The sequence below is a fragment of the Symphodus melops genome, assembly GCF_947650265.1.
Source record: "Symphodus melops genome assembly, chromosome: 23".
Taxonomy (NCBI): domain Eukaryota; kingdom Metazoa; phylum Chordata; class Actinopteri; order Labriformes; family Labridae; genus Symphodus; species Symphodus melops.
The window spans coordinates 10,336,721-10,351,752 of NC_136713.1; the positions used below are offsets into that span (position 1 = coordinate 10,336,721).

The window sequence follows — 15,032 nt, forward strand, 5'->3', positions numbered from 1 at the left end:
CTGACGGGGCTTTGATTGCCTCTGCGCGCGCTCCCTGGTGTGTGTTTGCTGCACGCGCGCAGACAGATAAAGCTGTTCCTTGAATGACGCGTGAACACAGTTGCCTTTGGCCCTTTTTCCTTTCCTCGAGTCTGTTTCTTGACTGTGTCCTGGTCAGTGATGCGCGTCGCTGTGTCACCTTAGGCTGAGGCTGACGTGCACTGCGAAAAATAGTCGCAACTCTTGTAGTTTCAGATTTACTAGTAATCCGTTTCTTGAAGCGAGGAAAGATTTGCTTGCAGGATCAGAGCACATTATCTCTCAGTGGCAGTGTTTATGCATTTAAGGCTAGCTTCTGCATTAAAAATAATAACGCAACAAGTTCATTTGCATCGAGGATTACACGAGATATCTTAATGCCCTTGGCGATATTTGTATTCGTGTTATTAGACAAAAACAAGTTCTCGAGTTAAAAAACTTAGAAGGATGAGTTGTTAGCTGACATTTTTTGGCAGTGTGGTCACACTTGGATCCTGGCGCACAACGGCAGGTGGGGGTAGAGCGCTGCAAAGTGGTGCCAAGAGTGGAGCCGGCCACTGGTCGTGAGAGGATGTTGCAAGTCACAGGCATGCAGACTGAAGTCCTTCAGGTCTCAAAGTGGGAGTTATGGGAACTCCTTAAGGGGTTACAAATATTCCTTGAGGAAAAATGGAGAATCATAGACACATTTTTATGAAACCTCAGTGTGCTGCACATAATCCCAGATTGAGGAGCTGTAAAACTGGCTATGAATTTTAATAACAGATTCCTCTGATGCCACTTATGTTTAATTCTCACACTTGTCCCAGAGAAAGATGAATATGATTGAGATAATAAAACATTCGCTGCCTTTTGATAGAGAGATACGTGGGACAACATTTAACTCCACAATGCGTGTTTGTTTTGCGGGTTTTGAATGCAAACAGTCGTGGTACACTCAGCGTCTAGATCTAAAGCATGCTGGAGCATTTTAAAAAAGACTCTGGGGTTCATTTGCGGTTCATATTTCTAACATTTCAATCAATATACTGCTAGAAATATATATCCTGCTGTTATGACAGGGAGGAGTTTTTATTATTACATCTCGTCCCTCTAAAATAGAACAAGGAGGCCTTACTGCTCGTAAGCGAATATTTAATGCTTTGTTACTTTCTCTTTGTTGCAGTAGTATTACATCACCCCGCCGACAAATTTCAATTCTTATCATGTGTTTCATGATGGCAAAGTCCACTCAAATTGACCTATTAGACAATGCAGAGAAGCCGCTGTAATGTGAATAATGAATGTAGTTCTGTGCTGAAGGGTATACGTGTAGGAGCCGGAGTAAGATGCTCAATTCTTTGTGATTTTTATCTGTGTGGGGCCTTGGAGGGAAAGGACAAGAACCAGCAAGCTACTTCACTCATTTTCACAAATTCATGTCAGCGATGTACCCCAGCTCCCCCCACATTAACTCTGCAGATATCCTCCTCTCTCCCCCCTCTGGTTCCTGAAGGAAAACATTTGCTTTTGAAGTCCCCAGCTCGCCATCTAACCTCCACTTGACTATGCAACCTTGAAGGTTTATGTATTTGGCCTCCTCCGATGCTTAGTACAATGAATTATATGCTTGCTCGGGCTCACCCGGGACTCTCCGATGTGATGTTAAGTGGCGTAATTAAGATATTTCTTTGTATCTCTGGGGAGAAATGTCAGTGGCTGAGGGTTTAAAAGATTTATGCCCCTGTGCTTAAGTGTCTCTCATTGCACCCTGAGCCTGGGCTTAAGCATGTGTTGGAGGTTTGCTTACACCGTGCACTGCTGCTTTATGGACATGCTCACATGACTGAGCATACATTCAGGGGTGCACAATCTTTCCCACACACTGTACTCAGCCTCCAACTACACAAAGGAATCAGTAGGTTAATATTTATGAGGGTGGTGCACATTTCTTTTTCAGAATGTTAATTCTGGTCTTGCAAGTGGCCTTTTTTAGAAGCTTCCTTTTTCCTGCTGATAACTTTATACATTAACAATGTACATATATTTTCACACCACACAACACCAGTCACTAACTCACATTAAAGACATGCAAAGCTGTTAAAAAAAGAAATGGTCTGTGTCTTGGTCCTGCAAGGTGAAATTGATTGCATTATTTGATTAATAGACTAGGACGGAGAGCGCTCATATACAGTGAGCCAGTGTGTATATGAAAATGGAATCGGCCCCTCGAGGCAGCCGCATATGAGAAATCAATTTAAGGAACGACTAGAGTCAGCAGGCCCTCTGAGTTGTACAAAGGGCAATCTCAGTGTTGTGGATATGCTATTTATTTGCCTGGGAGCTTTTGATTTCTCGTGTGTGCCCTTTAACACCCGGCTTCAAGCCTTTGCATCGAATTTGTGCGCTGCACATATGACAGGAGGATTGTGTTGTATGCTAAACACCTGGCTACATGAGGAAAGTGCTGTGAACACGTGTGCTGCAGGGTTGTTGTCAGCCTGTGATGAATGAAGTGGCAGAAGTTAGACTTAAAGGAAATCAACAATCCTTGTGAATATTTTCCAGACTGAACTATGAATATATTATTAAAGAGTTGCGCTGAGTGACAAAATGTTTACCCTGGTGACTGGTTTCCACAGATCCAAGAATTTTTACTCTGAAATAACCGCATTATCTTTACACAAATATGGATTACTTGATGGGTCCCAGGAGTCTGGAGTGTCAGTGACCTCTGGAGAAGAGCAGCTCTCTCCAGATGTTTGTTGTTGGCAAGTCAATCAAGTCACTATAACAGGATACTGAAAGACTACAATGGCTGCAAGATGACCACAAAAAGACTCGCAGCGCAGAGGCTTGAAACTAATTCAAAGAGACACTTAATGACAAAAAAAAAAGTCAAACAAGATGCAAAACTATTTTAAAGTGGGACAGTAAACACCAATAAACGATTCAAAATATTAGCAAAATGACAACCAAGAGTTTATAGAAAAAGAATTGAACAAGCTCAGGGACCAGCAAATCTTAAAGGGAATCAAAACAATGACAGGTTGATACAACAAACAGACAGACAAAGTTATCTTTAACACACGTGACACATTCACAAAGAGACAAAAAAACAAACATCCAAATGGACTCTGAATGACCTCCATGTCGACTACAAAGACAACTAATATGTGCTATGTCCAGAGTGCGATATACATAACAACTGCACAGGGAAGTTACAAGGTCAGGTTCAGTGCAGTACCTTGACAGGAATGAACTGCCATGCTAAAGGGCAGATTGAAAGGCTTTTCTATGAGGTGTACAGTCATTGGCTAACATCTCAGTAAACAGGATTAGTATGAAGGATTACAAGAAATGTGATGCTAATGTAATCACACTTCTGTGAAGACATTTGTTGGGCTTCTACGTTGCATAAGTAATGGCAGAGTTTTGGAAAACAAATGGCAAAAAAAGAGGATAAATGAATCAGCTAGCGACCTATTGTGAGATTTGTAAATCCTAAATCCTGGTGAATCCGAGAAAAGTGAACATTGGTGAGAATTAAGTGAGCAGCAGGAAGATTGATACAGAGGTTTAATGGAAGGAGGAGATCATGTTTAAAAATTCATTCAACTCAAGTGAGTGTGATTGCATCTAGTTAAATTGCATTGCCAGAGATTGAATCAAACTCTATGGAGTTACACTCTGCCAAAATTAATAAAATGTAATTGAATCCTGTCTCGATGGAATCAAATTAGGCGAGAGTGACGTGATGGGAGGAGGCATCTGCTGCATGTTTCGGCGTGTGCTCCTGTTAGGTTTCGTCAACTGTTTTACATCCGTTTGGTGCTAGCCAAGCCCCTCACCCTTTGGCTCCTGCTTTTATGTGTCCTGCCAGTCTAAATGCCAGTCTAACTCGCGGGCTAATAGGCAGAGCCAGGATGCCAAGGCCACAACAGAATCAGTGGACACACTGGCTGACTGACAGATAGATGGATGGAAGTGGCTGCATGGTCTTCTACTCCCTACTATTGCTCATTTTCCGTAGCTTTAGCATGGCGTGTACTCGCACACTTCACAGCCGGCTCCTCCAAAAGCTCATGCCCTCATGGGACGCTGCCGTGTTGGTCTGGGGCTTACTTTTGGGTTTGGGCACCGGGAGGCATGATTAAATGAAGCACAGAGGCTTCAGAGAAATGGCAGAAGAGCTTCAGATACACTCCAGTTTGGGCGGTGCGTTTTCTGTGACCCACTTAGTCCGTATTTATAACTACCCTGAAGCCTGGAGGTTTGCTTCACTGTGCCCTGACGTGAATCAGAAACAAAATATAGATAGCCAAACAAGTTTTCTACGACATAAATTCCGAAAAGAAAAATTAAGCATTAGCAGAATCTCTGGTTGTCCTTTTCTTGTATTTATGTGATAGTCGGGTTAGGTTATTGTAGCTTAGCTTTTTTCCATTCCTATAGGACAGATCCATGCCATTTTCATGTTCCAAGTAAATTAATTAACAACGCTTCTGAATTATTTATTGATAAACAGGTGAAGATGGAGAGAAGAAAGTGTTATACAATGTGTTAAATTAGTTAGTTAAACTGTCATTGACACACATCTATTGTACCGTAAGCAACAACATGGTGTCTTATTAAAAGTGTCACACCTTTGTCTTCATCTTGCATTAAACGGCACCTAATGACATATTTGACTATGAACTGATGAGTATTCAGAAAAGGTTCCCTCAAAGGAAAGGAGCGAGCTGAACTTTTCTGATATGGGGCTGATAAATTGGGATGGGTCATGAATTGGTGTCGACGTTCTTATTGAAAGAGAGTGTGGGCAGATGTACCCTCGAAAATGATAAAACCTTTTTATGAGTCTTCATTACAAGGTTTTTATTTTTGCGAGAAACGGCTGATGCACTGCAGCAGGTGAAGTAGAGTGGAGGGGTGCCAGCACATTGACGAATAAAACTTGGCCTTAGAAAGCAGGAAGATGGACTTAGACAGATGACAGGACGGGGTGGCTGGATGACAGATTTACCGACAGCTGAATGTGCTAACGTTGAGACATAGATAGAACCATAATGAAGAGGAGCTTTCTATTGACAGCCAAAGAAAAACATTTTTCAACTTCCTCTTGCTGGATATGTGGGCCCTGCATCGATGGAGGATTAGTTAACGCTTTCCCACAGAGGCTGCTGAATGTCTGAAAGGTCCATCGCAGTGATTTAGAAAGGGGCTAATGTTAATTGTAGCCTGGCTGGCTGGCAGACACTAATGAGAGAGTGGTGCAGACTTTTGAATGCACCCATCAATGTAATGAGAGGAGCCAGGGGTTTGATTTCTTTCTTCTTACTTTCAAACTACAGCTGACTATCCGTCTGACTAAAGATCAACACGTTCTGGAGTATTTAGTCATGTAACAAAAAAACATCCTCCGAAGTAGTTATCTTGAAATATTTAAATTATCTTAATTCTTTTTTTTGTAATAAATAATTTGATGAAGGACATAAACTCCATGTTGTCTTAACTTGAGACTGAGTAATAAGAGTTAAGTTTTGATCAGGGTTTTTTTCTTTACCTTTTAGCTTACTTTTGCTCGATCTGTGATTAAGATGCTTCCAAGTGCAGCTATCAACCAATCAGCTCGTTTAATGATAACAATGACCAGCACATTAAAAAGGAAATTTTGCTTCAAATATCTTTGATCTCTCATCCAAATTGGCCTTCACTCCCAGCGACTTAGTTCTGTTGGATGATTGGGGAAGTCGACTGACTTTTAATTGGAGTTGACGTGAAATAAGTTAATAGAGCGGAGATGACAAAGGTCTCTGGCTGCACTCTGTAGATGTTGTGATTACATAGTCAGCATGTTTATCCTAAGGCCACCAGGGCTAACTTGTTTAACGCTTATATTAACTTAAATCATCCTTAAAAGGCAAATAATTGAAGGTGAAAACCATTCTGTAGTAGCTACCCGAATGTTTTGAACCGGCTTTGTATTCATTTCTCTGCTGGTCTTTCTGTCTGAGTTTACCTTTGGGCTTACAGGATTAAATTATTCTCTGCTCTATTGTGATGAACTGTATCCATCATATTTCCTTCTTCGCATTCATCCATACATCCATTTAGAGAGTAGGCCCCTGGCTTGTCTTTCTTGCTGGTTAATTAGCCCAAATTGTGATTGATGTGAATAGCTTGTGGTCATGTCGCTGACCCGCCCAAGGAGATCAACCCATCTGCCAATCACACCTCACAATAGTTTGAACAGTTGTTGGGACAGAGTCTGTTTAGAAGAGGCCATATAATGCTTTAACCCCCCATCCAACTGACATTTCCCAGACATAAAGTAGTCCAGCATGCTTGTGGGATTGGTTCTGCTCGGAAATTGATGAAAGGAGGATCTTGAAGAGGGATTATTCTTCTCAGATTTCTTGCCTTGTGGCCGATATCCTTGTTTATGGGGAGGCAGTACTTGATGAGGAATAGATGAGAAGGAAATACAAGAGGAGGGAGGAGGAAGGACACTTGAGATGTGGTCCTGGTAAAGCAGAACAGCTCGAAGTAAGACCAAACCCCACTCTGCCTTCCTGATTGCCTCTCCTTGCCAGACAATCTTCAAACGGAATCTCGTAATGCAATGTGGGACAGCTTATTTTTGTTTCTATCTCTCCTCCTATGACTCTTCCTTTCCACTTTTTCCCCTCTTTCATTTTTCCTTCTTTTCATGTGCTCGCTATGTTTCGTGGTCCTCCCACACTCGTCTCATCACCAGCGTCTGTGGGGGGAAGATATCCTGCTCTCCCCTACGTGGGAAGCCTTTCAAGCAGCACCCATGCTTAATGCTATTTGCTTGGGAAGCTAATGATGTTTGTTGTTCTAGTGCTCAATATAGTTATTACCACCTATGGATTTTATGTTACTTCACTCATTTCGGGGCTCAGGAATTTTCAACTATAGCTGTTCCAAGGTTGTTCTGTCAAGCGTGTTATTATCTCTCAAAGCCCTAATGATCATTCTGCAAGCACTCATAAGGCGCACCAGGCAAGTTGTAGGCGTGTTTTTAATTACTCTGTATTTCGGCATAACTTCCCATCATTCCTAACCGAAAGCAGGTACTCTGGGCTTGATGTCTTCCCGCCCACTATCCAAAGAGTTCCCAAGGACGTGTACCTCCATGGGAATGTATAAAGGATGTCTCAGTAATTAAAAAAAAACCTGTCTAATCTTTACTCCGCTAGGTTGTTTACTGACATGCCATGAGAAAATATATCAAACCCAGTCTTCTTTTTTTTTGCCTTTGAAAGCACTGGGTCCCACCTGAAGCATTAAGCTAATGCTATTTTTGGACAAACTTCACTTCAACTGTCAGTAACTATTTGTGCTGAGTTAAACTGGTCACATTGATCTTCCTTTATTGGTCTTGAAGGTGGAGCTAATCAAATCAACGTTGACTGTTAATTTTCACTAATTGGACAGCCTTCCAGTTGTTTGTGCATATTGGATCAAGAATAGAAATGTTGCCAAAGAAAATCAACAAGGAAGATGTGGGATGAATGCCAGTGTTGGCTGTTCTTTCATATGACTGTATAGACCTAAGGGAACGAGTCATGAGAGAGACTTGTGATCACATGGATTCATTCATTCTTTCATGTTCAGCAGGTTGATATGGCCTGCTTGAAAGGAACATCAGAGCAACCAACACTCCCTCAGCGTAAGGGAAAGCAAAGAGTCAGTAAATGATGTGACATATTTTGAGTTGAAACCAAAAATAGCAACAGTTACAGCTTTGCCTCCTCAACACATTCAGCGTCAAACGTGAATTTAGATTTTTGAATTTCCAAACTTTAAAAGCAGGGTCAGCATCATAAAACCTGTGTTTGAAATTCTTATTATACTGTGCTTGTACTTGAACAAGACTTTGTTGCAGAACCAGATTACATTTCTCTGAGCATACCATCTTGTAGGAAGCGTGTGTATTCCAGTGTACCTATAGATCCTATGTTGCTCCAAGAACTGAAAATTACTTTTATGTCACGCTGCTTTTCATCCATCCTGTTGAGTCTGGAGTAGGCGACTAAAGAAATGATAGATCGTCTCAGCACTTGAGGCAAAAGCAGCAGCCGCGAACGTGGAGAAACAGTGCAACGCGGCTTCTCAGTCAATAAGCAACAAAAAGCTTTGCTGGAAGCCAGGGGGGGGGGGTACTGGCTGTGGCAGCTCTCTCCCCAAGGAGGCGGCCTGAGCCACAAATTAATAGAGCGCTCCCACATGATCGGGGAGCTTCATTTGGAACCGTCACGCTACATAAAGCCCCACTGAAATGAGGAGTTTGCTGAGGTCCCCCTCCACTTCCCCATGAGTCCCCAAATAACCTGTGTGATTGTAACACTCGGCCCCCTGTTCCACCTGTGAACATCCCAGGCAGGGTTTTGCTCCTGCTCATCCCACTTCAATTACAAAAAGCTATTGTTCCTTTTTTCCCCTCTCAAAGTCTGAGCTACAAACCCTGTTTCTCCATTAGTCTTCAAGCTCTAATAAACACATGTATCCCTAAAATACTACCACAATATTATCATTAATATTATCATCATGTAAGAAATATTTGTATGTTAACAAATCCCCAAAACATTCCAGAGAAAGCTTTACTTCGAATGATTAAAAGCTGAAAATACTGGAACATATACACCTTTTATCTCACTGCCCTGATTTATTGGCTTACACATTCTAAGCACATCTTCACATTTCTGTTTGTCTCCTCTTGCATATGAAATCTAACAAACACTCAGTTAACAACTGTGTGAAATACTTAGTAACAAATGTGGAGAGTGGTACGCCCCTGAGGCTCGCTTCACTCTTATCATTATCTTTGCAATGCCTGAGATTAGACACAGCAACCGACTCTCTGACAAGAGCATGCCTCTGAGCGGGGATTAACACAATGACTAATCACTCAACTGACTGGACACAAAACATACAGCACTGATTCATATTTTCTGACAAAGTCTACTTATTATAAATTGGCTTCGAATATTTACTTTTGGCAAAACATCATATACAAATGATATATTGAGAGAAAATTACCAAGTCATCTTTTTGTGTCAGTCAAACAATTTCCACAATAATGGTTTTGGAAAAAGATTCCTATTAGAGTATTTTAGTTTGTTTTTAAATGTCTGACATTCAAGGATCTGTTCCAGACTAAATATAATGGAGCTGGAAGATCAACTCTGCTACGCCAAATACACCAGTATCCATGTCTACACAAGAACTGAATATTAGCGTGTGCAGTCTTTATTAAAGAAATATACATTTTAACTGCAGTGTAGGTTCATGGATTGTAATTTCTTGATGAAATGAGAAGTCGAGTATATTCTTATGATTCACAGTTCAAAAAGAATCTTTAAATATTTACTGGCTTTCTAAGTAGGACTTCATCTTGAAAAAAAAAAGAAGCCATTTTAACGTTTGCCTCTGCCAGTCCTTCACCATTAAAGTCCACTTCCTTCTCATCGGCTAGCTCTTCCAAATCCAGTTAAGAGGCAACAGCAGCAGCGTCCAGCTGTGCTTGCAAACTCTGTGAGCCCCACTTGAAAAGTTGTCCTGAGCAAAGCAGTTATAAAATGTCCTAGGCAGACAGATTGGAGCTTTTGTCCAGCAGAAGCTTGAGGATGACATTTTGGGGGATATAAATTTAAAATTTTCCAATAAAAAAATTGGATTAATCACGATCACATTTTGCACTTGGCATTTTTATTTGCTTCAGTGAGTTCTTCTGACTTTTCACTTGGCTTCACCATCCGAACTTAAAGTCATCCATAATATTTTTAATCATCAAAAGCCTACATACAGTTTATAGCATATCTCACTTCCCTTGTCTTGAGTGCAAATGAGAAATTGTTTACATGTCAACACATAGGAATAGTTATTGGTAAACACCACCAATGTTTTAGCATGATCTTCATGTGACGACCTAAAACCCAGTTGTTGTTTCATTCTGGTCTGTCGAATCTCTCTTATCAGGTCTTAACTGAGTGATTCTTAACTTATGGAGGGTAGTAAATCAACACAGAAGAGAGCCTGACACCAAAAACGGATATTTATTCTTAACGTTTTGGATGATGAAAAATGGATCAGCCTTTAGCACAATGTCGCTGTGTTTGAAAAATGTCAAAATCTAGCCAATTATCTGTGGGAATAGGGAAATACACTGCCAAATCAAAACAGTCCCTGAACTGAAAGCCAAACAGCCAAAAGCTTTTTGTATCGTAGTTGGAATGCTTCAAAGTGGACTACATTACTGCGTATTATGTTTTTATAAAGTGTAAACATGAATGAAAAGACTACAGGGAATCTTAATACCAAAATAGCCAGCATCTAAGTCCCTCACTGTCAAGGTTTGGAGTTATTTCTCAAGATTGCATTTACAGACAGGCGTTTACCAACGTGCATCTATTTGAGATATTCTCTCCATCTTTTTATATATTCTTTGACTGTATCCCAGACTTGACCAAATGTAAACACAAGCTAGGCAAACAGCTTATATGTTGAAATGGTTTATCTTGTACAACGTGAGGACAGAGTAAAGCACAGCATACTTCAAAAATCTAATGTACAGTAGCCACCTTTACTTCAACCTCTGGATCATTAGCTCAATGCCTTAGGTTTGTGTCTGCCTTTTTGGCCATTGCCATCTTGTTTTTATGGACCATCAATGGCTGTGTTAATGACAAACTCCTCTTTTTTGCCCAAACAATCATACTCTTTGGAACTATCAAACATGTTAGGTACTAATGCCTCATGGCTCACTATGACATTATTACAGAGATATTAAATCAACTCAGACGTATAGACTCCTTTTGTCACCAGCCTTGGTCCATTGGTCAAGATGAATATTGCACATTGCTGTATCGAAATAGACAGATATGAATGCCTACTGCATACAATACTCATAAAAGCACAGTGTAGATCCTTTGTTGCCTAATGGTGCAAACTTTCACTTTGATATTCTATCCACATGTGTGAATAAATGGGCCTAAACTTAAGTCAGCTTGTTTCCCTGAGTGTGACCGTGGCTGATGAAATCTTCCCAACAGTGACACAAAAGGAAAAATATAACATCTTTCCACTTTGAAGTTTGTGCTTTGTTGTTTTCCAGAGATTCGGTACAGTGTTACAATTTTGCCCAACCCCGCAGGCTCGCCCTATTGATCCATTGTCTCAGAGTGTTGCAAACAATTTTACTTCTTTCTTTTCTCTATCGCATCTGTTCCTCCTCCTTCCAAGAATGAGAATCTGTTGGCTTCATGAATACTGATCACTGCTCCGTGCGCCTTTCACCCGAGGTGTTGTCAAGAAATCCCATGAAAAAGGATCATCAATATGAAACTGCAATTATAACTCATGTCAGAATGTAGTCAGTGAGGAAAATGTGTTGTTTAACAATGGATGATTTATATGTCACTTATAGGTTGAGATATTTAGACCAATGCTGTAAAATTTAAAAAGAGGCATATTGTCGTTACCTAACTCAACCAGGAGACTTTTTGCCCCAAACGTTATTCTCTTGAGTATGCCTGCTCCCCTTTATCATTTGTACTGTAGATATGTGTGTGGCACTCCTGCTTTGTCCCGTTTTTAGCACATTGCTTACATAACCGCTCCCTTGTATAACCTGAGAAAACAGGAAACAGAAAGGCAACGTTTCTACAGTATTCTTGGGTGCACCGCCACCTTCCCAAACAGAACCATTTGTCATGTGGAGAGCTCGCAGTGTTTGCTGTGATGGAGAGCGTGGGGGCTCGGGGTGAGGCATGGCCCAGTCTTTGGCGGATCCTGTGTCACTCGAAGGTTGTTTAATGGGTGCCTTTTTCTCCTGTTATAGATTTAGACGACGGGACTGTGATGCCTCAGCACCTGCATCTTGACAACAGCAGCTTCTTTGTGTGTGTGTGTGTGCAGAGGATATGAGCTGATCCAATGTTCATAGGTCATCCTGCTGTGAAATCTGATGCTATGTGTGTAAATCAAATCTGATTTTTGCAAAGAGCTGCTAAAGTGGAAAATGAGCTATAACGGGGACGGATTGTGTGTTTGCGAGCGCATTTATTTCAGGGTTTTGCTTACTCTTTGAAATCCGCCGTTTTGGGTTCTGCCCCCTTTCTAGCTCAAGGCTCAGAGCGTTGAGTGAAGATGCAGCGCCCATATCTGCCTGCATCAGCAAACCTTTATGCAAAACATAAACAAGCAGGAAGGCTCATACCCCCCCCCCCCCCCCCCCCCCCCCCCCCACACACACACACACACACACACACTAATTTAAGATGTTCCTGGAATCCCTGAGTCGCAGCAGCCCGGCTTGAAATCTTTAGATAATTGCAAAAGTTTTAATTTAATGTTCAACCATGCAAGGCGTGTCCCCCCTCGATGACAAAAAAATCAGATAAGTGGAGGAGAAAATTCAAGCGTGGAATCAAAATCAGGACCTCCCAACTCGCCCGTGATTATCACCTAATCATAATTTCTCTTGGCGGGGATCCCTACTTCAGCAAGCGATCATGAGAAGGCCCGATCAGTCCATCAGCAGCACAGAGGGAGGGAGATGCACTCCAGTGTGCCCTGCATTCAACATGCTCAGCCATCTGCGGCGCCTCAAAGCTGCAGAAACCCCACCGTTTTTTGGAATAACTTGTAGGAAAGCTGTGAAGAATAAAAACTGAAAAACAAGTGCCAAGTGAGATCAGCAGAACGCTGAGCTCGATGCAGATGTTTAATGTAAGAACAAAAAGAAATCTGCACTCGTCTTCTTGCTCATTTCTGCAGCGCAAAGTGAGAATCAATTAGAGAATTCCAGCATTCCAGAGTAATGCTGGATGCACTAAAGCACTGATTTGATATGCTGATTACAAAATGGGAGGTGCAAGCCACAGATCAGCATGAACCTTCACAATGCCGCTTGACAGTTTAGCAGCGTGAGAAATCAGCTGTTCCAACCTCTGCAGGAGCTGTAAGTCGAGTTGAATATCACCCTCGCCTCGTTCTCGACACCTATCTTGTAATGCTATTTTACCACCGCTGTTTGTTGAAAACACAGTCTGCATGCCATGATATCCAACCTTTGACTCCAGAAGCCCACATCAAATGCTCAGCTCGAGTCCGCTCTCCTCGTAAGGGAAACATCCATCAAATGTGTCTGACAGGACTGCAGAAAGCAAAAAAAAAAAGGCTTGTGTATTTCCTGGAAGGAAAATCTGATTTCTGCTTTCTACCAGCGATTCATGTGCTCTGACCACAGCAGTCGACTTAGCACAATGCGATCGACTGTGTTTGTGTCTAGCCCATTTTACGCAAGTGTGTGTCATGTGAAATGGCATCGCGTCAGTGTGTGAGACTGAGACAGAGAGTGGCTATTGTTTAGTGTGCAGGACCACTGATGCTATTGCTGCTGATCTACTGACTGGGTTATTGTGCTGGGAGCTGCTGGAAGAGACAACACGACTCTGTATGACGCTCCAATGTTTGTTCGACAGTGCATACAATATGTGTTTGTGTTTCACATCATGAGGAAAGATATGAGTATGACGACCTTGTTAGCGTCATAACTGCTCTGCAGGTGTCTGAACAACAGGCCTGAGGCATTAACGAACAATGATTTCATTATGGGCTCATTTGACACGTCTTTATTTCTTCATTGCTTTTTTTTTTTTTTCACATATGGATTGTTGTAAAGATCGGGTGTCTTCATAAATGAGTACTTACTCACATACCTATTGTATGTTTTGATTGTATAACAATTAACTACCTCTGTGTTGATAAAAGAAAAAACTTTACATTGTTCAACCTTTTATTTTCTCTTCAGTTTTCATCCTCTGCTGCCTATTATAGAATGTATGTTCTATCCATGTATGTTATTTAGTCATTTCACTTATTATAGCTGCAGATACTCAGTGTTGGCTCACATCATGCACGCTACATTTAACAAGCATGATTTTGTATCCTGATTTAATCACTGACCACATGTTGCAACTGTTTAGTCCGTCCCATGTTCATTTCCTCGTGCAGTCATGTAAGAGAGATATAAAGAATAAATGAGGCGGATGAGGAAAATCAATGGCGAGGGTGTAAATGTCGTGGACGGAAAGACATTAACTCTGCTGCTCATTAAAATCACATTCGACCTAATATTGGTGTTTCTATTGCTGAAAATCTTTTTGAAGGTGGTTATGATTATTTGCATTTCTATTCCCTCATTAATGAAATTGAAATATATAAACTCTATGGCTATACTATAATATTATATGAATGATTAAACAGCTTCATTTGCAGTGGCTTTATGTGATTGTGAGACTGAGTGTGTCCTCAGGCCCTCAAATCGCTTGTACAGTATTTTAGTGTATTAAATATGTCTGATGGCTCTTTTAGAAACTGTGTGTGTGTGTGTGTGCGTGCGCGTATACATGTCCGTGCGTGTGCATAGACCCGTGTGAACAAGAGATTTATGGGCTGTTTTTAATCAGGCGCTAGAAAATGTTATTAGACAGCCTTTTCGTGCTCCCTCCGCCTGCAAATGAGCCGGCCCCCGCTGCACCCCGGGATAGCCTCCTGTAATTAGTTCTGGGAACTCACCTGTTACTGACATGACTGTGGAAGAGGGAGGGGAATGAGAGGGTGGACTGAGAGGGTAACAAGCAGACAGATAAACAAACAGAGAGGAAACAGACTGGAGAAGAGGAGAGGGGGAGGGATTCAGAAGGTGATGAAGAAGACCAAAGAGGAAGACGAGGGGGATGCACAGTTGTGAAAAGAAGGAGGGAAAAGAAACTGACCTGATCATAGTGACTCCTGGTTTGTTGGTCCTCTAACAAGCTTGCTGGACTCTAGCTGACTTTTCCAGCATAAATTAGTATTGAGTGATGCTGGGAGAAAAATAACTTTCTATTTCAGAAAAATGGATGAAAACTTTCTCTCAGGTGTTTGTGCATAAAAAACAACTTTCACACTTAGACAACAAAATATTGTTAGATAAACATATCTGTTCTCTAAGGACACTA

The 15,032-nt window shown here is 41.4% G+C and overlaps 1 protein-coding gene across 1 annotated transcript in view; it reads left to right on the forward strand.

Annotated features, from left to right (window-relative positions):
• LOC306818475 (neural cell adhesion molecule 2-like) overlaps positions 1 to 15,032 on the forward strand; it is a 363,832-nt gene that overhangs the window by 126,367 nt on the left and 222,433 nt on the right. The gene's annotated exons all lie outside the window — the stretch shown is intronic.